The sequence below is a fragment of the Oryctolagus cuniculus genome, chromosome 7 (genome assembly GCF_964237555.1).
Source record: "Oryctolagus cuniculus chromosome 7, mOryCun1.1, whole genome shotgun sequence".
Taxonomy (NCBI): Eukaryota; Metazoa; Chordata; class Mammalia; order Lagomorpha; family Leporidae; genus Oryctolagus; species Oryctolagus cuniculus.
In genome coordinates, this window is record NC_091438.1 from 111,281,032 (window position 1) to 111,304,306 (window position 23,275).

General features: G+C 44.0%; 1 long non-coding RNA gene across 1 annotated transcript in view; it reads right to left on the reverse strand.

Moving 5' to 3' along the window:
* LOC127493610 (uncharacterized) overlaps positions 1 to 22,716 on the reverse strand; it is a 62,561-nt gene extending 39,845 nt beyond the window's left edge. The window contains exons 1-2 of the long non-coding RNA XR_007924055.2: positions 20,995 to 22,716; positions 20,401 to 20,473 (exon numbers count right to left, since the gene is read on the reverse strand). This is a non-coding gene — a long non-coding RNA (uncharacterized lncRNA). The remainder of the gene's footprint in view (positions 1 to 20,400; positions 20,474 to 20,994) is intronic.
* Between the last annotated feature and the right edge of the window lie 559 nt (positions 22,717 to 23,275).

Consider the following 23,275-nt stretch of genomic DNA (forward strand, 5'->3'; position numbering starts at 1 on the left):
GATGCTGATGCTTCATGCCAGGATGTTAACCCGCTGCGCCAGAGTGCTGGCCCCCCACCATAGTTATTTTTAATATTATCATACCTTTGCCTAAACCCTCAATTGTTTTGTCTCTTTATTTCTCAACAAACTACTGTGGCAAAACCATTGCCTTTGTAATCCCATCTCTCCACTAGGACCTGCTTGTGCCCACATGGCTAAGTGAGACCCAAGAAAACCACACTACATGTTCATTAGTCGTTCATTAAATTCTTGTTCATCACTTTAATGATGCCTGACAATCGTAGTGTATCTTCCTAACCCATTCACTTTCTCACTCTCTTCAACAGCTATTTTCACCTTTCCATTCTCTTCTTGGATTGCCATTTTCACCCTGAGCTGATGAGTGTGCTTCCAGTGTCATCAAGAAAGTAGAAGCTCTTAGGTAACCACTTCCACATACTCCTATCGCCATATACAGCCTCACCCCTGCATCTACGCCCATTTCTCCCAAATGAGCCTCTAGCAAAGACCAACTCTTCTATTTGTGCACTAGATCTCATCCTGTCTTGTCTATTTGAAGACACTGTTCCAATAGTATCCTCTCTATCATCACCAGACTTTCTTTTACAATAAATCTTACCCGTTAGCCAAAAAATTGCAACTAATTTTCCTATTTATTTTTCCATCTTCCTTGGACTCTATTTCTTGCCTGGTAAAACTCCATTTCTTTCACATCCTTTGAGTGAGTTTTCACCTTTCTTTACTCCATTACCTCTTGTGCATATTCCAATCAGGCTGTTACCTTACTTATCTATTTAAAATGACCTCCGTTTTCTAAATCTCACAGCCAATTCTCAGGCCTCGTCTTACCTGAGCTCTTTGAAGAATTTAACACCTCGAAACTGTCTTCTGCAATGTCCTTGTTTTTGTTTTTTAAACTTGCTGCCTTGGGGCTGGCGCTGTGGAACAGTAAGTTAAACCCTGGCCTGCAGCACTGGAATCCCATATGGGCGCCGGTTGTAGTCCTGGTTGCTCCACTTCCGATAAAGCTCCCTGCTAATGTGCCTGGGAATGCAGCAGAGGATGGCTCTTGCACCCATGTGGGAGACCTGGAAGAAGCTCCTGGCTTCAGATTGGCTCAGCTCCGGCCTTTGCAGGCATTTGGGGTGTGAACCAGCAGATGGAGACCTCTCTCTCTGTCTCTACCTCTCTCTGTAACTTATCTTTAAGATAAATAAAAATAAATCTTAAAAAGAAACTTGCTACCCCATCGGCAGCTTCTTCTTGGCCTACTTGTGGCTTTTCCTCTTCTCTGTGATTTCTCAGCATTCAGTAAAAGAGTCAGTTCTAAGATCGCTACCCCTTTCTCTCTGCACTCTTTTGGTGCAATCATTGAGCCTAATGATTTCAAGTACTATCTATGCATCAATGATTCCCGAATTTATGGCTCTGTTGCAGTTCTCCCGTCCACTGTACAACCCCACTTGGAAGTCCAATGGGCTTTCCCTAGCAAACACGGTCTTCCCACAGTCCTCCATTTCATTAAGTGGCATCTGTTTACTAGCCATCTGTTTACTTAGGATAAAAACCATTCTTTTTCTTACAACCTGCTATAGTTGGAATGTTTCTGTTCCCTCCAAATACAGCTTAATTCCCAATACAGAAATGTTAAGAGGTAGGGCCTTCAGGTGAGTAGACTATGAGGTCTCCTTCCTCATGGATGGGACTAGTGCCTCATAAAAGAGCTGGAGGGCATTAGCTGGGCCCTTTTGTCCTTCTAAATCTTCTCCCATATAACAACACAGCATTTGTCCTCTTCAAGAATGGAGCAAAAGGGCAGTACCTTGGAAGCAGAGAGTAGCCTTCACCAGACACTGAACCTGCCAGTGCCCTGGTCTTGAACTTGCAGCCTCTAGAGTTATGAGAAATAAACTTATATTCTTCATAAATGGTCCAGTCTCAGGTATTTTGTAGTAGCAGCAGGAATAAACTAAGGCACATTCCCTTCTGATACATCAGCAAATCCTATCGGCCCTGTATAACAAATTATGCAGAGTCCAGCCATTCCCTCTACAACTAGCCTCACTCAAGTAACTGTCCTCTCTTGCCTGGATTTATCGCAATAGGCTCCTTACTGCTTTCCCCCACTCTATCTTGCCTCCACCTCATCCCTTTCTCAATTCAACAACCAACTTGTGTATTTTTTTTTAAATAAGTCAGATCATATTACTCCTGTTTGAATAACTTCACATCTCAGAGAAAAAGTCCAAGTCTTAGAATGATACACATAAGACTTTGCATAATCCAGAAGCCCATCACTTCTTGGGTTTCATTGTCTACCATTGTTTTTCTCATCCATTTGACTCCGAAATGCCAAGCACGCTCCCATGTAGTGGTCATTTCACTTCCCATTACCCCTGTTGGGAGTGTTCCTCCTCAAACAGCCACACTTTTCTGAGCCCACTTTCTTCAGGTTTTTCATCAGTCACCACTGTAGCCTGTGCAGATGGGTTGGGCAGGGTTATGCTGCAGTAACAAGCAACCTCCAAATCTTAGTAGTTTAGAACAAATCATAACACGCATCCATTTCTGCTTTGCCCCATGTTAATGCAGGCTCCCAGCTGTCAGAGATCCTACTGGCACATTGCTGTGGTAGAGACAAGAGTATGTTGAATCATGCACGCTCTTAAACTCCTGTGTCAAAGCAGCAGCCATCACTTCTACTCAGCCAAACTAAGTCACTGGGGACCTCTAAATCCAATTTAACAAGGAAATACAATCCTATCATGTGCCCCACAGAACAACCAGAAATATCAATGAAGGGTACACAACTACTAATGGTCACTATGGTCACCATCCAACAGGCCTTCAGCCGGGCTATCAAAATTTACAAGCCTTCCTGAGCACTTTCGAATCCTCTTGTCTCCTTTAACTACCTCATTTATCTCTTTATAATCTACATTATTTATTTATCTTGTTTATTTTACATCATTTCCCATTAGAATATGAACTTCAACAGAATAGAGAGCTTTGCCTGTTTTATTGAGTGTTGCATTTCCAGTAACTAGGACAGTAACTGCTATATAGAGGCTCTAGATAAAGTTTTTAAAATAAATGAATAAAAGACAATAAGGGTAAAATTAGTGATTCATGTCAAATATGCCAAGCTTTTCAGTCGACTGAGCTTGGAATTTTATTGAAATCATGGTTTATACTCTTCATTCATTCAACAAATTTGGGTGTGTACCTGTACATTAAGGTTCTGTACATTAAGGTTCTATACATTCCCCATCTGCAGACAGACCAGGTACTCAGGAACTTGTATTGCTTCTGCCAAAGGGAGAGTAGAAGGTCTTTGACTTCCATGACAGCAAAATTGTAACCTTCCTTTTACCATCAAGATCTGCCTGAAATTAACTTTTCTCATTCAGAAATGTTAGAAATTCTCATGTGTGACAAGCACACTTCCTCATTTTTTCTTACAGATCCATTTACATTAAGTCACATGTGCAGTTCCCAGTAAGCAAAATTTATGCCAATGATTAACTCTCAGCATCTTTTTTTTTTTTTTAAGATTTATTACATTTATTTGAAAGACATAGTTATAGAAAGAGGTAGAGACAGAGAGAAGTCTTCCATCTGCTGGCTCACTCCCTACATGGCTGCAATGGTCAGAGCTGAGCTGATCCAAGCCAGGAGCCAGGAACTTCTTCCAGGTCTTCCACATCCTCTCCTGCTCTCTCAGGCACATTAGCAGGGAGTTAGATCAGAAGTGGAGCAGCTGGGACTTGAACTGGCGCCAATATGGGTTGCCGGCGCTGCAGGCCATGGTTTTAACTTGCTGCACCACAGAGCCAGACCCTCAGTATCTTCTTAAAAATGTTTGTTGGCCTGTTTATATTTGAAAGCAGAGTGCATAGAGAGGCAGAGAGAGGAAGGCAATTCTCCCATCTGCTGGTTCACTTCTCAAAAGCATGTAATAGTCAGGGCTAGGTCAGGCCAAAGCTAGGATCCAGGAACTCCATCTGGACCTTCCACATGGGTGGCAGGGACTCAGGTACAGAGCCATCATCTACTTGCCTCTCAATTATAATTTTAACTTAAGTGCTAGGCACTGTTATGATCATCTTAATATGAATTAACTCATTTAATCCTCACAGCTATCTTGTGAGTGTGCATGCTTATTATGGTCATTCTTTGGTATCCATGGCATATTGGGGGCCTCTCAGAGATACTTATATCTGAAGATGCTCAAGTTCCTTGCATAAGATGGGATTTGCATAAAACCACTTATATTCTCCCATATACTTCAAATTAGTTCTAAATTACCTGGAATACACAATGCCATGTAACTGGCATAGAAATATTTGTTATATTGTATTGCTTAGGGAATAATGACCAAAAATACCTGTACAAATCCAATATAGAAAAAATTTTCCTCCAAAATATTTTCAATCAGGTAGTTGATTAAATCCTGCTTGTGGAGGTCAACTGTATTCTCAGTAAAATTAAGTAAACTGAAGCAGAGAGAATGAAAAGGCCATAGTCATCGTCCTTATCTAATTTCTTATTTACTCATCTTTATACTACAGAAAATTTAAGGAAAATTAGTGAAAAAAATTCCCTTGTACCCATTTATCATCCAGTTTAAACAATGAGCAACCCAGGGCTACACTTGGTTTATTAATTCTCTTGTTTTTCCCTCTGCTTCCCACTATTTTGAAGCAAATTTCAGACTTTGTATTTTTTGATTCTGGAAGAGTTCATATTCATGCATGATAAAAGCTAAAAGCTATTTTTATGTGGGTTTTCTGTTTCAGCCAAAAGTAGCTGCAAAATATTAATTGCTTTCTCCTCATAAAAATATGAAATTGCGAAAGCTGAAGGCAAAAATATAAAAATTATCAATAATATTAACTAAGGAAAAAACAACTACTATGGACCCAACATTTGTAGACTCCCAAAATTCACATGATGAAACCTAACCCCTAAAGTGATGACAGTAACAAGTGGAGACTTTGAGAAGTGATTAGGTCATGAGGGCCTTGGAATCATGAATGGAATTTGTGCACTTGCTCTTATACAAGATGCCCCAGAGAGCTCCCTTGCCCCTTTTGTCATGTGCAATTGCATGAGAAGATGGTATGTATGAATCAGAGACTGGGGTCTCATCACACATCAGATCTGCTGGCACCTTGATTTTGGACTTCCCAGGCTTCAGCACTCTGGATAAAACATTTCTATTGTTTATCAGCCACTGGTCGATGGCATTTTATTGTAGTAACCCAAAATGACAAAAGCAACAACTAAAAATAGTTCTGCACTTCCTTTCAGTATTTTGTGTAAGTTTGTTTTGAATATGAGATTGAATTTTCCTTCTTATTATGAGTTGAGCATTTTCCATCTTTATTTCAGCCCCTGTGATCGCTGGATGCTGTGCTACCTCCATCCTTTTTATTTTTAAGCTTTATTTTATTTATTTGAAAGGCAGAATGACAGAGAGAGGGAGAGAGAGAGAGAGACAGAGAAATCTTCCATCCATGGTTCACTCCCAAAATACCTGCAATAGCTTGGGCTGAGACAGGCAGAAGCCAAGAGCTCCATATGGGTCTCCCATGTGGGTGCAGAGGCCCAAGTACTTGGACCATCTTCTGCTGCTTTCCCAGGTGCATAAGCAGAGAGCTGGGTCAGAAGCAGAGCAGCTGAGACTCAAACCTGTGCTCATGCAGAATGCCAGCATCACAGGCAGCAGCTTAACCCACTGTACCACAATGCTCAGCCCCACCCTTTCTTCTCACAACTCTAATGTGTCCTTAAAGAGCCACTCCCAGTGCCATCACCTGGCCTCATCTGTGTTTCTGTTGCAGTGTGTCACTGATCTGGTTATCTGTGTCTTCAGTAGACGGAAGCACACGGAGGGCAGCGGCTGTTTCAAGATGCCTTTGCTTTAAGAAGCAATCTAGCAGAACTCATTATTGTAGGGCTGATGCTGAGCACAGTTGGTGCTTGGATCAGTGTTTCCTTGACGAGGATCCAGGGGAGAAATCTTGCTCCAATCCTAGGGACAGGTAAAGCTATCTTGCTCCTGAAAAACAGGTGTGCTTTCCTTAGTGGGTGCCATGAATATCTGTAATAGTATTGTATGTCCCTTTTCACTTGGTCATTAGATGGCTCAGAGCTAAAGTCACGGTTCTAACTTTGGAAAGTGTTCACAGTTTTCACAGCATATACTTCCTCACTAGTTTTTATTTTCCTTCCCTTTTACTGTGAGTTCTTTTTTAAAATTTTTATTCATTTATTTTATTTCAGAGGTAGAAAAATGAGAGAGAGACTAAACAAATATTTTCTTTTTTTTTTTTTTTCTGACAGGCAGAGTTAGACAGTGTGAGAGAGAGAGAGAGAGAAAGGTTTTCCTTTTCCGTTGGTTCACTCCCCAAATGGCCGCTACAGCCCATGTGCTGTGCCAATCCGAAGCCAGGAGTCAGGCGCTTCTCCTGGTCTCCCATGGGGTGCAGGGCCCAAGCACTTGGGCCATCCTCCACTGCACTCCCGGGCCACAGCAGAGAGCTGGACTGGAAGAGGGGCAACTGGGACAGAATCCGGCACCCCAATCGGGACTAGAACCCGGGGTGCCGGCACCGCAGGTGGAGGATTAGCCAAGTGAGCCATGGTGTCGGCCCCACAAATATATCCTAATCACTAGTTCACTCCCCAAATGCCCTCAACAGCTGATACTGGGCCAGGCTGGAAGCCAGGAACTCAATCAAGATCTCCCATGTGAGTGGCAGAGACCCTAAGTATTTGAGCCATCACTGCTGCCACCAGGGTGTGCATAAGCAGGGAACCAGGGTTGGAAGCCAGAGCCAGGAATCAAGCCTCATCACTCTGATGGGGGGCATGACATCACAACTGGTGTCTTAGTCACTAGGCCAAACCCTTGCCCTTTTGAATTCTGTATATTTGAAACAAACACATATTCGGTCAGAACAGGACCATTTTAAATATGTTAATCTCTGGGTTTTTTTCCTCTCCTTTTTCCTTGAAAGTTTCTTGCACACTCTGTGCCCTCATGCTGCAGGAGGGTAAAAATCTGGATACAGATTTCAGGCCTTTAAGGATGGTGAACTAAATGACCGGCTGGAACAAATGGGCTGCTGAGGGAAATTTGGGAAAAGGGGGATTCTCCAAGTTGACAAAGGACTCAGAGTCAGAATTGGAGGGAAAACTACACTGGAAATCCTACAAGAGGAAGAGGCACGCTGGGGACCGGTATAGGAGTGCAGATGCACAGCACGAACAGGAACAAGACTGCAGCAGCAGAGCCGGAGCCGGTGGCAGCTTGGAGACAGAGATGAGACTGGACTGCAGCAACCATGTGATTTAGCCAGAGAGAGAGCATGGTGTGAGTCCAGACTGGAGCCTTGGGGGCTAGTGGTTGCTAGTGGTTGCCCATGGACCCAGTGGAAGTAGAGAGGGCAGGTTTACCTCACCCCAACTTCCCCACAACAGCACCTGCTGTCTGGCTGAGAGAGTATTCTTGGTAATAATGGCAACTGTGGTGGACAGGGAGCAACAGTCAGCCAGTGGCTCTTGTACATGTGTGGTCCAGAGATTCCACTGGAGGGAACATCCTCAGTCCCCACTGACTTTGAGCCTGCTGAGAGGTGGCTGGGCAACCTCCCAGGATCAAGACGCCTAGGCAGAGCTGGCTTCGGGAACATTTGCCTTTCTGTTGACTGGACACTGGCAGAGCAGAGAGAAACCTCTGGACCCAGTGACTGTGGCAACATTGTGTACTGAGAACATGGGGATGCAGTGGTTACATGAGAAGGTACAGAATGCAGCTGGGTATTATTGAGATCTACCATGCCCAACTTGGGTATTACCCTGGATACTCACCCCACCATGGAGCACTGACCAGGGCTCCTTGGCCATAACCACCACACACACCTCTTGGTATTCACTGAATGTGCAGACATTCCACTAAGCCACAGAGGCATAGCTCAAAGATAAAAGCCAACAGAGGAAAAAACAAAAATCAACCCCACAAATGCCTATAAACAAAAACACCATGACATCCCTCCCTCCCGCCACCAAATGAACGCAACAACATTTCAATATTGAAGAGATTGAGGAAATGTCATAAATGGAATTCAAAAAATTAATCACAGGATTACTCAAAAGTAATCAGAAGCAAATCCATGAACTAAAGAAAATCACACATGACATGAATGAAAATTTTTCAGATTAAATTGAGAATTTAAAAAGAAATAAAAATGAAGTATTAGAAATAAAGAAGTCAATTGAACAAATAAAATAATGTGGTGGAAAGCCTTAACAGCAGGCTTGGCAAGGCAGAAGAAAGAATATCGGAACTAGAAGACAAATCTTTGGAAATCTTACAATCAGACCAAAAAAAAAAAAAAAAAAAAAAGGAGAAGAAGAAGAAAATAAAAAACTTTAAAACAATGTTGGAGGCTGGCGCCATGGCTCACTTGTTAATCCTCTGCCTGCGGCACCGGCACCCCATATGGGTGCCGGGTTCTAGTTCTGGTTGCTCCTCTTCTAGTCCAGCTCTCTGCTGTGCCCAGGAGGGCAGTGGATGATGGCCCAAGTGCTTGGGCCCTGCATCTGCATGGGAGACCAGGAGGAAGCACCTGGCTCCTGGCTTCAGATCGGCAGAGTGCCAGCTGTGGTGGCAATTTGGGGAGTGAACCAATGGAAAAGGAAGACCTTTCTCTCTGTGTCTCACTGTCTATAACTCTACCTGTCAAATAAAAAAAAAAATGTTGGAGATTTATGGGATATCACCAAATGACCCAACATATAAATCTTTGAAGGTGTGGAAGAGATAATGGATTAGAAGGCCTATTTAGTGAAATAATTACAAAAAATTTCCACAATTTGGAGGAAGAAAGGGATGTCTGAGCACAGGAAGCACATAGAACTCTTAATAGACAAGACCAGAAAAGATCTTCACCATAACACATTGTAGTCAAACTCTCCCAAGTAAAACATAAAAAAAAGTTTCTAAAAGGTGCCAAACTAACCAAGAAAACAGGGAGAAGACCCAAATCAACGAAATCAGAAATAAAAAGGAAATGTAACAACAGATATCACAGAAATGAAAAGAATCACCAGGGATTACTACAAATCTGTATGTCAAGAAATTGTGAAGCCTAAAAGAAATGGATAGATTCCTAGAATACATAATCTGCCAAAATTGAGTCAGGAAGACATAGAAAATCTAAACAGAGCAAAAACCAAGATGGAAATTAAATCAATAATAAAAGCCCTCCCAATAAGCAAAAGCCCAGGACCAGATGGCTTCACTGCTGAATGCCACCAGATATTTAAAGAAGAACTAACTCCAATTCTTCCCAGGCTATTCAAAACCACTGAAAAGGAAAAAATCCTCCCAAACTCCTTCTGTGAAGCCTGCATCACCTTAATTCCTAAGCCAAAAAAATATGCAACAGAGAAAGAGAACTATAGACCAATATCCCTGATGAACATAGATGTAAAAATCCTCAACGAAATATTAGCTAATGGAATCCAACAACACATCAGAAAGATCATTCATCCAGACCAAGTGGGATTTATCCCTGGTATGCAGGGATGGCTCAACATTTGCAAATCAATCAATGTGATACATCACATTAACAAACTGAAGAACAAAAAGCCATATGGCTATCTCAACAGATGCAGAGAAAGCATTTGATAAAATACAACACCCTTTCATGATGAAAACTGTAAGCAAACAGGGTATAAAAGGAACATTCCTCAACAAAATCAAGACAATTTATGGCAAACCCACGGCCAGCGTCTTATTGATTGAATGGGGGGAAGTTGGAAACATTCCCACTGAAATCTGGAACCAGACAAGGATGCCGACTCTCATCATTGCTATTCAGTATAGTCCTTTTTTTTGGACAGGCAGAGTTAGACAGTGAGAGAGAGAAACAGAGAGAAGGGTCTTCCTTTTTCCATTGGTTCAGCCCCCAAATGGACGCTACGGCCGGCACCTATCTGAAGGCAGGATCCAGGTGAGGGTGCAGGGACCAAGGACCTGGGCCCTCCTCCTCTGCACTCCTGGCCACAGCAGAGAGCTGGACTGGAAGAGGAACAACCAGGACAGAATCCGGTGCCCCAACCAGGACTAGAACATGGGGTGCTGGCACTGCAGGCGGAGGATTAGCCTAGTGAGCCATGGCGCCAGCCATCAATATAGTCCTAGAAGTTTTAGCCAGGGCCATTAGGCAAGAACAAGAAATCAAAGTGATGCAAATTGGGAATGAGGAAGTCAAACTATCCCTATTGACAGATGACATAATTCTATATATAGGGATCCAAAAGACTCCACCAGAATACTATTGGAACTCATAGAAGAGTTTGGTAAAGTAGCAGCATATAAAATCAACACACAAGGTGCTGGTGCTGTGGCACAGTAGGTTAAAGCTCTGGCCTGAAGCACCAGCATCCCATATGGGTGCTGGTTCTAGTCCTGGCTGCTCCTTTTCCAATCCAGCTCTCTGCTATGGCCTGGGAAAGCAGAAGATGGCCCAAGTCCTTTTGCCCCTGCACCCATGTGGGAGATCCAGAAGAAGCTCCTGGATTCATCGGCACAGCTCTGGCCATTGTGGCCATCTGGAGAGTGAACCAGCAGATGGGAGACCTCTCTCTCTCTCTGTCTCTACCTCTCTCTGTAACTCTGTCTTTCAAATAAAATAAAATTTATTTTAAAAAAAATCAACACACAAAAATCAACAGCCTTTGTATACACAGATAATGCCATGGCTGAAAAAGAACTAAGATCAATCCCATTAACAATAGCTACCAAAAAAAAAAAAAAAAAAAAAACCACCAAATACCTTGGAATAAATTGAACTAAGGATGTTAAATATCTCTGTGATGAGAATTACAAAACATTAAAGAAAGAAATAGAAGAAGATGCAAAAAATGGAAAAGTCTATTCAATATAGTCCTGGAAGTTTTAGCCAGAGCCATTAGGCAAGAAAAAGAAATCAAAGTATACAATAGGGAAGGAGGAAATCAAACTATCCCTATTTGCAGATGACATGATTCTATATATAGGGGATCCAAAAGACTCCACTGAGAGACTATTGGAACTCATAAATAGTTTAGTAAAGTGTCAGGATATAAAATTAACATGGAAAAAAATCAATAGCCTTTGTGTACACATGGCTAAGAAAGAACTTTTAAGATCAGTCCTATTTACAATAGCTCCAAAAAGAATTAAATATCTTGGAATAAATTTAACCAAGGATGTCAAAGATCTCTACAATGAAAATTACAAAACACTAAAGAAAGAAATAGAAAAAGACATTTAAAAATGGAAAAATCTTCCATGTTCACGGATTGGAAGAATCAACATAATCAAAATGTCCATACTACCAAAAGCAATTTGCAGACCCAATATGATCCCAATGAAAATACCAATGACATTCTTTGTGTATCTAGAAGAAATGGTTCTAAAATTCATATGGAGGGGCTGGCGCTGTGGCTGATGTGCCGGCATCTCCTATGGGTGCCGGTTCAAGACCTGGCTGCTCCACTTCCCATCTAGCTCTCTCCTATGACCTGGGATAACAGTGGAAGATGGCCCAAGTCCTTGGGCCCCTGCACCCATGTGGGAGACCCGGAAGAAGCTCCTGGCTCCTGGCTCCTGGCTCCTGGCCTCGGATCTGCACAGCTCCAGCTGTTGTGGCCAATTTGGGAGTGAACCATCAGATGGAAGAGCTCTCTCTCTCTGCCTCTGCTCTCTCTGTGTAATTCTTTCAAATAAATAAATAAATCTTAAAAAAAAAAACTCATATGGAAATACAAGAGACCCAGAAAAACTAAAGCAATCTTACACAAAAAAGAAAACAAAGCCAGAGGCATCACAATACCTGATTTAAAGACATTCTAGAGGGGCAATTGTAATCAAAACAGCCTGGTACTGGCACCAAAGCAGACCTGTAGACCAATGGAACGGAAACTCCGGAAATCAATCCATGCACCTACAACTGACTTATCTTCTATAAAGGAGCTAAGATCAATCCTTGGAGCAAGGAGAGTCTCTTCAATAAATGCTGCTGGGAAAACTGGATCGCCACGTGCAGAATTATGAAACAAGATCCTTACCTTACACAAAAACCCACTCAAAATGGATCAAATACCTAAATCTATGACCCAATACCATTAAATTACTAGAGAACATTGGGGAAACTCTGCAAGACAGAGACAGTGGCTATTGTAGCCACTATGAATGGCAGTGTGGAGGTACCTCAGAAATCTGAGTATAGACCTACCATAAGATCCAGCCATCTCACTCCTGGGAATTTATCACAACCAAAAGAAATCAGTATATGATAGAGTTATCTATACTCCATGTTTATTGTAGCACAATTCACAATATCTAAGATATGAAATCACCCCAGATGTCCATCAACTGTTGATTGGATAGAGAAATTATGGTATATATACATTATAGAGTACTATTCATTTGTAAAAAAAAAATGACATTCTGTTTTGCAACAAGATGGATGCAACTGGAAACCATTATACTTCGTGAAATAAGCCAATCAGTCCCAAAAAGACAGATAACATGTTTTCCCTGATCTGAGGTAACTAAAAGAGTACCTGTGATGTAATATATTGGAGTGAAATATACATTTTGAGATTTTATGATTGTTAATAGCCATTGTCTCTTCCATTGGGGAATAGCATTTTATTTTTTTCTCTTCACACTGTTTGTTGAACTATTTTACTTAGAATGGGGATAACTACGCAATCATTAAGTATACTGAAAATAGATCTTTGAAAAAATTAAGAGTGGGAATGTGAGAAGGAAGGGGATGCAGAGTTGGAAAGTGGGCAGAAGGGAGGGTTGAGGGGATGTGTCACTATGTTCCTAAATCTGTATATATGAAATGTATGAAATGTGTATAATTTAAATAAAATGTAAAAAAAAAGACTCAGTCTCTTTGGATCTGAGGGTTTACTTATTTCTTTATTTTAAAATTTTTACTTATTCATTTTTATTTTACTTGAAAGGCAGAGAAAAAAACAGAGAGATGAAAGAAAGAGAAAGAGGGAGGGAGAGAGAGAAAAAGAGAGAGAGAGAGAGAGAGAGAGAGAGAGAGAGAGGTTGTCTATCCACCGGTTCACTGCTCAAATGTCTTCAACAGTCAGGGTTGAGCCAAGCAAAGCCAGCAACCAGGGTGGCAGGGACCCAAGTACTTGAGCCATCACATGCTGCCTCCCAATATGGGCAGAAGTAAGAAGCTGGATTAGAAGTGGGAACAACACTGGAACCAGACACTCTCAAGCAGGATGTGGGTGTCCCAAGTAACATCTTAACTGCTGGGTCAAATCCTCACCTTCTTATCTGAGAATATAGAGAAAGCAAAGGGAGACAGAACTCCAGAGAAGTGACAAGACCCAAGGAAGAAGGCGGACAGCCTGGAGGCTGAGCAGGAACTCAGAGCAGCCAGTACGGCCTGTGGGCTATGCAGAGTGGTGTGCGGCTCTCAACATGTGACCAGGGCAGACCATTGTGAGCATCCAGGGTGCCTCCTCCAGGCCGTGGGGCTCTGTCACACTGTGAAGCTTTTGTATTAATATGAAGGTGGGGACCCCTGAGATGGATGAGGCGGAACTTCCCAACTAGCTAGTAGGAGTGGCCTTGGATTAGAAACTGTTTGATTGTAAGCTGTGAACCCCTATGGTTATGGAACCCAGGGAAAAAGTTTGCAGTCATAGCTGCCAAGGCCGTGTGTGCCCTGCGCTGGAGGTGGAGGCTCTGGAGTCCTGTGTTCAAATCCCCACTCCTCTGTCTTTAAGCTCCCTGCAGATTTCAGGCATGAGCTCTTGAAAGGGGCTTCACATCACTTTTTTCTTCCTTCTCATTTAAGATTAAGTTTGATATTAAATTGGAGCAAGTGAAATTGATTGCAAAAAAAAAAAAAAAAAGAGAGAGAGAGAGAAATCATTTGAGTTACAGAAAATGAAAGAAATATAGTATTTCTTGCTACCTGGGCTTTCACAAGGGGATTCCTATTCACTACAATACTCACCAAAGTTAGGAAAGTTACTCCAAATCTTGTTTGGAATGAGACAATGTACAAAAAACAAGCCAAGAAGAAAACCATCCTTTCAGTGGAAAAACTATGTGGACTTTGGAGATGGATACGTCATCATTTCACTTTGGGCCTTTAATCTTTTTCCCTTGGTTTTCTCCAACTGCCCCCAATTCCTCTAGCAGATGCCAGTTCTGCCTGCTTTAGTGCACACTTCACTTAGGTGCCAGAGTTGTCTTTTGTGGATGAAGATTAGCTTGGGTCACTTCCCTGCTTAAGGCACTCCAAAATCCCATTTGGCCTCAGGACAGAGGGAGGCAGAGTTCCAGGCAAGTGGCAAAACCTCAAGTGAGAAGGTCTACAAGGGCCTCCATCATTTGTTTCTTACTTTCATAGCCTCATCTAAAGATATGCCCACTCCTACTCAACCTTGACTCTCAAGCACTAGTGTCCTATTTCCTGTTCCACAAATGCACCATCTCCCTCTTCTCCAGGGCTTGCATGTGCTCTTCCTAAGGCTCTGAGAGCATTTGCAGGGAGAAATTCCTATTCGCAGAACTCTTTCTGGTTATCATATTTTCAGACTCTGCTCTCTCTGTGTGGGTTAGGTATGGTGTCCCTACTCTGCCTTCCCTGGGCATCTTACTGCCACGCATACATCACTTATCAACTGCATGTGTCACAGGAAAAAGAACATGCAGACTTGTTTATGATCAGGGTTTCTAGTATCCACAAATGTATTTGGTGAAATGGAGCAGGAAGACATTCAGGGAGGGTCATCAGGGGTCTAGAGGAAACAAGAAAGAGGCCTGACCCTGTGTCCCACACTCGGCAAAGCAGGACAGGGTACAGTGTGAGGATGTTCTCAATTGAGCTCGAGACAGAGACTGTTAGATTCTGCCTCAATATTCATTCTCTGTTTCCCTGTTAATCATTAAAAGACCTTCAAGGTTTCAGTCAGTCCTAAGGCCACCCAACCAAAGATTATATTTTCCCATCCTTCCTTGGAGCTATATATGGTCTTGTTGCTAGGCTCAAGTCAATAGGATGTAAGTAGGGGTGAGGTGTGGAGATTTCCATGTTTTACATTACATTAAAGGTAAAGCTACTACCTCTGACTTCCTTCCTCTTTTCCTTTTCCATAGGCTGAAACGCCAAGTGTGGATGAAGAAACCTGAATTCCTGAATGATCCTGTGGAGCAGAAATGCCCTCCCATGCTAGAGAGCTCACTTCACTCAATGCTGTTACGTGAGAATGAAGCAAACTTCCGCTGTGCTTGGGTTAAGGTGATCATATGAATCTTAAACTCTTCCACACAGTCCACGCAGGAGCACGCTATAGGAATCACCATTGGCAATGGGAGCCTAGGGTTGGGTGGACGTTTATAAGAAATGATGCCAAAGTACAGCTTCTGTAGCAGGTGCTATGAGGTGGAGGCTCTTGCAGGATCCTGTTAAGGACTCACTTTAAGCCACCTTTAGGCTTCTGCCATACCTGACCATTGCCTGCTTAGGAAGAGAGGACAAATTAGCACCATTTAAATGGAAGATTTCGATTCCCTCTCTGCACGTTTTCCAGGCCCAAAAACATCAAAGAGGAAAGAAGAGATATGAAAGAGAAAAGCACACTCCCTTCCGTGGGGCATGGGAAGGCTTCTGAATTAGGAGGAAGAGAATTCAGCTGGATATGAATGTGAAGCCTTAAACTAGACCAGTCGTAGTATATTGGATATTTTTATATCTGAAGATGACCATAAAGTGTTAACCTTAGATGTCATGTAGGGAAGGGCAAGAGAGATACATCAGAGCCTAAAAAGGCCAGTCATTGGAAAAAATAATATTTTTCTTCTTTTTAAAAAACATTTATTTAATTTGTTTGAAAGACAGAGTTATAGAGAGAGGTAGTAACAGAGAAAGAGAGGTCTTCCATCTGCTGGTTCATTCCCCGGATGGTCACAACCAGGAGCCAGGAGCTGCTTCAAGGACTTGGGCCATCCTGTGTTGCTCTCCCAGGTGCATTAGCAGGAACAGGATGGGAAGTGGAGCAGCTGGGATGTGAACTGGTGCCCACATAGGATGTCAGTGCTGCAGGCTGGGGATTTAACCCACTGCGCCACAGCACTGGCCCCTACTTTTCATCTTTAATCTCTACTGAGTTTAGGCCAATTGATAAAAGATGTATTTATTTATTTCAAACTTTTTAAAAGATGTATTTATTTATTTTTATTTTTTAAAATTTATTTTATTTGACATTTAGAGTTACAGAGAGAGGGAGAGACAGAAAGAAAGGTCTTCCATCCACTAGTTCACTCCCCAAATGCCCACAATGGCCAGAGCTGGGCTGATCTGAACCCAGGAGCCAGGAGCTTCTTCCATGTGGCCATCTTCTACTGCTTTCCCAGGCCATAGCAGACAGCTGAATTGGAAGAGAAGCAGTCGGACATGGACCGGCACCCATATGGAATGCTGGCACTTAGGTGGAGACTTAGCCTACTATGACACAGCGCTGCCCCAACTGATTATAAACTTTAAAACAAACAAACCAACATCCCAGGTAGAATTAACACTCTAACACTTCTCCTATCCTCATTTGGCTGTGGCTTCTGCCTTATGAAAAGTGTAAGGTGAGAGGGGCGAACTGGCCAGAGAGGGGTGGATGTCAGAGATCTAGACTCAGGAACCCCTAGAGCATTGCAGGCCAAGAACAGAACAGTTTTCCCCTGGCTGGGGAGTGAGGGCTGGAGAGGGGAGCACTCAGAAAGTCTTTGCAGGGCATGGTGAATAAACGCTTCTACACCACTCTGATGGCTTCGGTTTCTGTGGATGCGCTCAGTAAGAGGAACACTTCTGACCTCTCTCTGCCGCTATATTCACTCCTTCCCAGAAGAATTGGAAAAACTGAACTTATTATTAAATTTGAGGAAAATAGACAGCTCAATTTTTTCTTATCTTATTGAGAGTTAACAGTGCCAAGGGCCATGTACTCTATCCATCCATAGCACAAGTAGCAGAGGACACTGACCCCATGGAGAAACCTGCAGTGGTGGCTAGTGACCAAGTTGGCCTGATTTCAACAGCAGGAGGTGCATTAGCCCAACATAGAAGCCATGATGTTCAACTTAGCTTGTATCAGTAATGAATGTAGTATTTAATTTGATTTTATTTGCCTCCTTCCAACTTAGTCCTCTTAGTTCTCAACAAGTTCAGAACTTGTATGGAGGAAAAGATTAACATTGAGTCTTCTCCACCCACCCCAGAGGGCATCCATAAAACTGAACAGAACAATAGCACACTGTAGAGGACAGAAACAACAGCCAGAGGACAGGAAAGGCAGAGATGATTGGAAAACATCTCAAATTATCTGTGTGACATTCCAATGCTACCTTGGAACTCCCAGAGAAACCCCACAAAGAAGGCCTGAATGTACCACACGGCAGGCAGAGACTAGGAATAGAACAGATTTAGGAGCAAACTCTTAAGTGACTTAGGCCCAGCTCCATCAGCTAAGGGGAGACTCAGCCTGAAATAGTCAACTAACACTTGAGGACTTCCAGCAAGGTAAATAAATATGATCCCAGGTATTTTATAGGACTTAGGGGAGAGGTAGTCTAATATCCAATAAGTTTATAGTCTAACACAATTTAATGAAATGTCAACTTTTCTTCCTGCCATGGGAACCACATTTTCCTCAGAGGTTTCCACTCAAATTCTTTCCAGTTTCACCTTTCCTTGCTTTATTGATTTTGTAGCCTGGTAGAGAAGGTAGGACATTAAATTTGTTTAAAGAAATCAACCAATGAGGTCCATATGAACCACTCAAATCCTGTAGAAGGCAGAAGGTTCCCAAGGCAGTAGGATTTTGAAGATGTTCACAAATCGATGTCAAGAAACAGAGGTGTGGATTTGCATTGCCATTCCTAACTGAATTTTTTCCTGTCGGGTCAAAAAAGCATTAATCCAGCCTGATTCCTGTCCTAAATAAGTGTTTCATAATGGGATTTGTACAAGGTTTCATTACAACACAGCTAATGAGAGCCAGATTGGTTGTGGTCAAGTTATATTTGGCATTTTGTGGGCTACATCTTTGTAAATAGGCCAGATCGTGGCCTTAATTGGGGTCATTTGGGGGCTTTGGAGTGGTGCAATAAGGTCACTTATTCACTCCTGTGGTTCTTCATCAGTCATTTTATGTGCCAAAGTGCAGCAAGCATGAAGAAACCAGAGCACATATTTGCTTCTGGACAAACAGCAGGCTTCCAACGCATGCTATGCTGCAGATGATTCGAGGTGTCAGAAACAATTTTCCTCAAGCTTGTGGTGTTCATTCCCTTTCTCAGAAGTAGGAAGTCAGGGTAGGTTGGCACGCAGGAAGGAGTCGGCAAGGACTTTGTTCCAAGTACAACTCTGTCACTTTCTTTAGTCAGGTTCCTAAACTGCTGTAGCTTTAGGTAGGATCCTTAATCTTTCTCAGTTTCCATCTCCTCGTCTGCAAAATGGGTTAAGAAGACTTCAACACTTCAGGAGACTAATGCCAGCATTAATGAGATGGCATATGCAAATATTTAATGTATATTAGGCACTAAAAATGATAAAATAGATTCAATATCACAGACAATAGACAATCCGGAGTTGTTTGATTAATAAACGTAGGGAAATGAGCACTACAAAAAATACATAATTTGAAAATATGTTAAGTAGGGAAATCAAGAAGAAACTAACTGAATAAAAGCATAAACTATTCATCCCACCTAATGCTAAGCGCTGCGGGGGTTTATGGAGTCCATGGCTTTGAAGTAGGTAGCCATACAGGTTAAAATTGATTAGGTTTGTGAGCTGGAAGACCACGCCTTCTCCACACCCCTGTGTGACCTCACGCCCCTACCTGGCCACACCTGGGTGCCCACCAGCCAATCAGGTTAATTAACCACTCCCTTTTGGAAGTGGGTTACAAGCCTGGGACAGGGTGTGTTCCAGCCTTCTCTTCTTCCCTGGCCTCTTGCCAGGAGGGGGCTTGCTGTAGCCCTGCGCTTCCAGGGTGCATGGCCTTCAGGCCACTAGGCTTCCTAGCCTAGATGCTCCTCCATGTGGCTCCTGGTGCTCGGTGTGAACCCAGATTTACCTCTCTCTCTCACTCTCAGATAAAGCTCTCACTCTCCTATGCATCTTTTTTTTTTTTTTTTTTTTTTTTTTTTTTTTTTTTTTGACAGGCAGAGTGGACAGTGAGAGAGAGAGACAGAGAGAAAGGTCTTCCTTTGCTGTTGGTTCACCCTCCAATGGCCGCCGCGGCCGGTGCGCTGCGGCCGGCACACCGCGCTGATCCGATGGCAGGAGCCAGGTGCTTCTCCTGGTCTCCCATGGGGTGCAGGGCCCAAGCACTTGGGCCATCCTCCACTGCACTCCCGGGCCATAGCAGAGAGCTGGCCTGGAAGAGGGGCAACCGGGACAGAATCTGGCGCCCCGACCGGGACTAGAACCCGGTGTGCCGGCGACGCTAGGCGGAGGATTAGCCTAGTGAGCCGCGGCGCCGGCCTCTCCTATGCATCTTTCACACTAAATAAAAGCTTAAAATGTACCATGCTGCTTTTTTTTTTTTTTTTTTGACAGGCAGAGTGGACAGTGAGAGAGAGAGACAGAGAGAAAGGTCTTCCTTTGCCGTTGGTTCACCCTCCAATGGCCGCCACAGGTGGCGCGCTGCGGCCGGCGCACCACGCTGATCCAATGGCAGGAGCCAGGAGCCAGGTGCTTTTCCTGGTCTCCCATGGGGTGCAGGGCCCAAGCACCTGGGCCATCCTCCACTGCACTCCCTGGCCACAGCAGAGAGCTGGCCTGGAAGAGGGGCAACCGGGACAGAATCCGGCGCCCCAACTGGGACTAGAACCCGGTGTGCCGGCGCCGCTAGGCGGAGGATTAGCCTAGTGAGCCGCGGCGCCGGCCCATGCTGCTTTGTTTATTTATGCCGATATTTAGAATTCTTCTCTAAATATTAGGCAAGAACCCTCTTGGGCTTATTAATATTGGGATTTATTAATAAGCATTTGGTGATATCATATGTCACCCCAAATTCCGGTAGCATATGTGGCACCCCCGATAGCGCTTCTGGGGAACTTTAAAGGGCCACATTTTTGGTGTAGATTTTAGGGGGTCATCTCCCGATATCAGCTTCTCCCCTGAGGTAAACTTGATGCTGTCAGAGATATGACTTAGATACCCAGGAACTACATACAGATACACCTGAAGCAGTGAGAGAACAACACGAATCAAACAGCAACCAAATCCTTGCAGTCATAGAGCTGAAACCCTTTAAATATCTGTCAAGTGAGAGAACAAGTCTTACCTTCATCAAATAACAGACTGTATGGTTTCAAGACTTTATGAAGGAGGCATGAGCATCTGGGTGGACCCGCTCCCTGGAAAAACAATTCTGGTGAAATCTGGTGGCAATCATTTAAGTCTCTGAAAACTGTCCTAAGGGCATATGACACATGGAGAGAGAGTCACTCATTCTACTAAATCTTGGTGAGAAGAGTTGGAGTCTGTGGCATCTGAGGCAGATTTTATCCCTCAACTCCTCCCACAGCCTCGGGCCATGGGAGCTCTATTTGCCTTTCAAATAAAGTCTGTGAGGCCACAAGGCAGCAGCTGCCTCTTCTTCCAAGTCCCCGGTTGGCAGGGCTAGGGAGGCAGTCTGCCATTTCTTATCTTCCCTAGCCCCACTGCAGAAGTTCTATGCTAGGCAGGAATGGCCAAAAGGGTTGCTTTCCCACCTCCACCTGGCCCTGAGTCACAGCATGGAAGCTTTACCTCCTGGGCAGAGGCTGAGAACACTGGGGTTCTCCTGCCCTCCCCCTCACTTGCCTGTAGGGTACAGGAGGGGCAAGACAAGAAGATCCGGGCTGCCACTCTCCCCCAGGCCCCTCCCAGGGCTCACCCAGAGAGTGGGGTCATCCAGGCAAAGGCGGCTCTTAGGGACGGAGGAGTGCTGCCGCTCTGAGAGGACTGACTTCATTTCTTGAAGTGTGGGGCAGTCCACACCGAAGCCCATGTGGAAAACAGTGGAGGGCAATGAAGACGGGGCTGGCGGCACTGTTACAGGAAATGAGAGAGTGGAAGTTTAGGAGAAAGATTTAGAAAACGGGACTACCAAGAAAAGCTTCCTGGGGATCACAAATCAACTCGGGTCAGGAAGTGATGTGCCCAGGTGCTCCGTTGCACCTGCTCCGGGACAATCACAGCAGGATGTGGGTCGACTAGGAAGGATCTCCCCAGCTGCTCACAGAGCTGTCAACATGCAGAAGACGTCTCATTAGCACAAAGAGCTGAGCCACAGCACCTGACCCACCACTGACTGAGCAATAAGCTATCTGACCCACGGTGACACCGAGGAGGTCAGGTTTTAAAAATAAAATCACAAGCATCCCTGAAGGTGTGCATGCCCAGGGATGCATCCCAGGAACCCCTGTGCTACCAGTCCCTCACTGAATAAGGCCCAAACGGTAAGCTCCCCAGATTGTAACCAAAGCTTCCAAACCACATGCATCCATTGGTAAAGGGTGAAAACTAACTAGTACAGGAGGTAATGCACAACTTTGGCCAACATATGCCTTGCAACCAACACAGAGGTACCCTTTAGCCAGTCAGATGAAAGATGCAAACCAAGGAGAAAAAATCTGAGCGGGGCCCAGCATTGTGGCACAGAGGGTTAAGCAGCTTCTTAGGACCCCAGCAGCTCATATGGGGGTGTTAGTTTGAGTCCTGGCTGCTCTGCTTCTGATCCAGATCCCCGCTAATGTGTCTGGGAAGCAGGGATGATGGCCCAAGTACTTAAGCTCCTGTCACCCATGTGGGAGGTCGGGGAGGAGTTCCACACATTTGGAGAGTGAGCCAGCAGATGGAATATTCTCTCTCTCTCTCTTTCTGTCTTTCCCTTGCAGCCTATCACTCTGCCTTTCAAATAAATAAATATTTTCTACATAGATCTGAGCAGGAGCATCAAGGCTGCACATTGTGGTGCAAATAGACTTTGTATAATTCTATCAGAGAAATTGCTAAACAAAAACACCAACAATATTCCCTGGGGGATTAATATTCAAAGTTGTTACAGTATATTATCTAAAATACCCAGTTTTCAACAAAAAACTACGAGTCATGTGAAAAAAAAAAAAGGTGAGGGGGCAGAAAAGGAAGCAGGCAGTAGAAACTGCTTTTAAGGGCTCTCTCTGGTGGACTTCACAGACTTCAAAACAGCTATGTTACAAAAACCCTTGGAGAGGGGCTGGCGCTGTGGCACAGCGGGTTAATGCCCTGGGCTGAAGTACTGGCATCCCATATGGGCACCGGTTCGGGACCCAGCTGCTCCATTTCCGATCCAGTTCTCTGCTATGGTCTGGGAAAGCAGTAGAAGGTGGCCCAGGTCCTTGGGCCCCTGCACACGCATGGGAGACCTGGAAGAAGCTCCTGGCTCCTGGATTCGGATCAGTGCAGCTCTCGCCATTGCGGCCAATTGGGGAGTGAACCATTGGATGGAAGACTCTCTCTCTCTCTCTCTGCCTCTCTTCTCTCTGTGTAACTCTGCCTTTCAAATAAAAAAAATAAATCTTTTAAAAAAATAAAAATAAAAACGCTTGGAGGAAAATACACAGGTAAAGCTTCATGACTGGGGGTTAGGCAATAGTTTCTCACACATGACACCAAAGCACAAGCAATGAAAGGATAAATAGATAAACTGAACTATGTCAAAACTGGTAACTTCTGTGCTATGAACAACATCACAAAAGTGAAATGACATCACACAGAATGGAGACAATATTTACAAATCATGGATCTGATAAGGGTTCTGTAAAAAGAAGGTACAAAGAACTCTTAGAATTCTTCTTTATTGGCCGGTGCTGCGGGTCACTAGGCTAATCCTCCGCCTGCAGCGCTGGCACCCTGAGTTTATAGTCCCGGTTGGGGCGCTGGAGTCTGTCCCGGTTGCTCCTCTTCCAGTCCAGCTCTCTGCTGTGGCCCAGGAAGGCAGTGGAAGATGGCCCAAGTGCTTGGGCCCTGCACCCGGAGGAAGCACCTGGCTCCTGGCTTCGGATCAGCGCAGTGCGCCGGCCACAGCAGCCATTGTGGGGTGAGCCAATGGAAGAGGAAGACCTTTCTCTCTGTCTCTCTCTCTCACTGTCCACTCTGCCTGTCAAAAAAAAAATTCTTCTATATTTTCATGT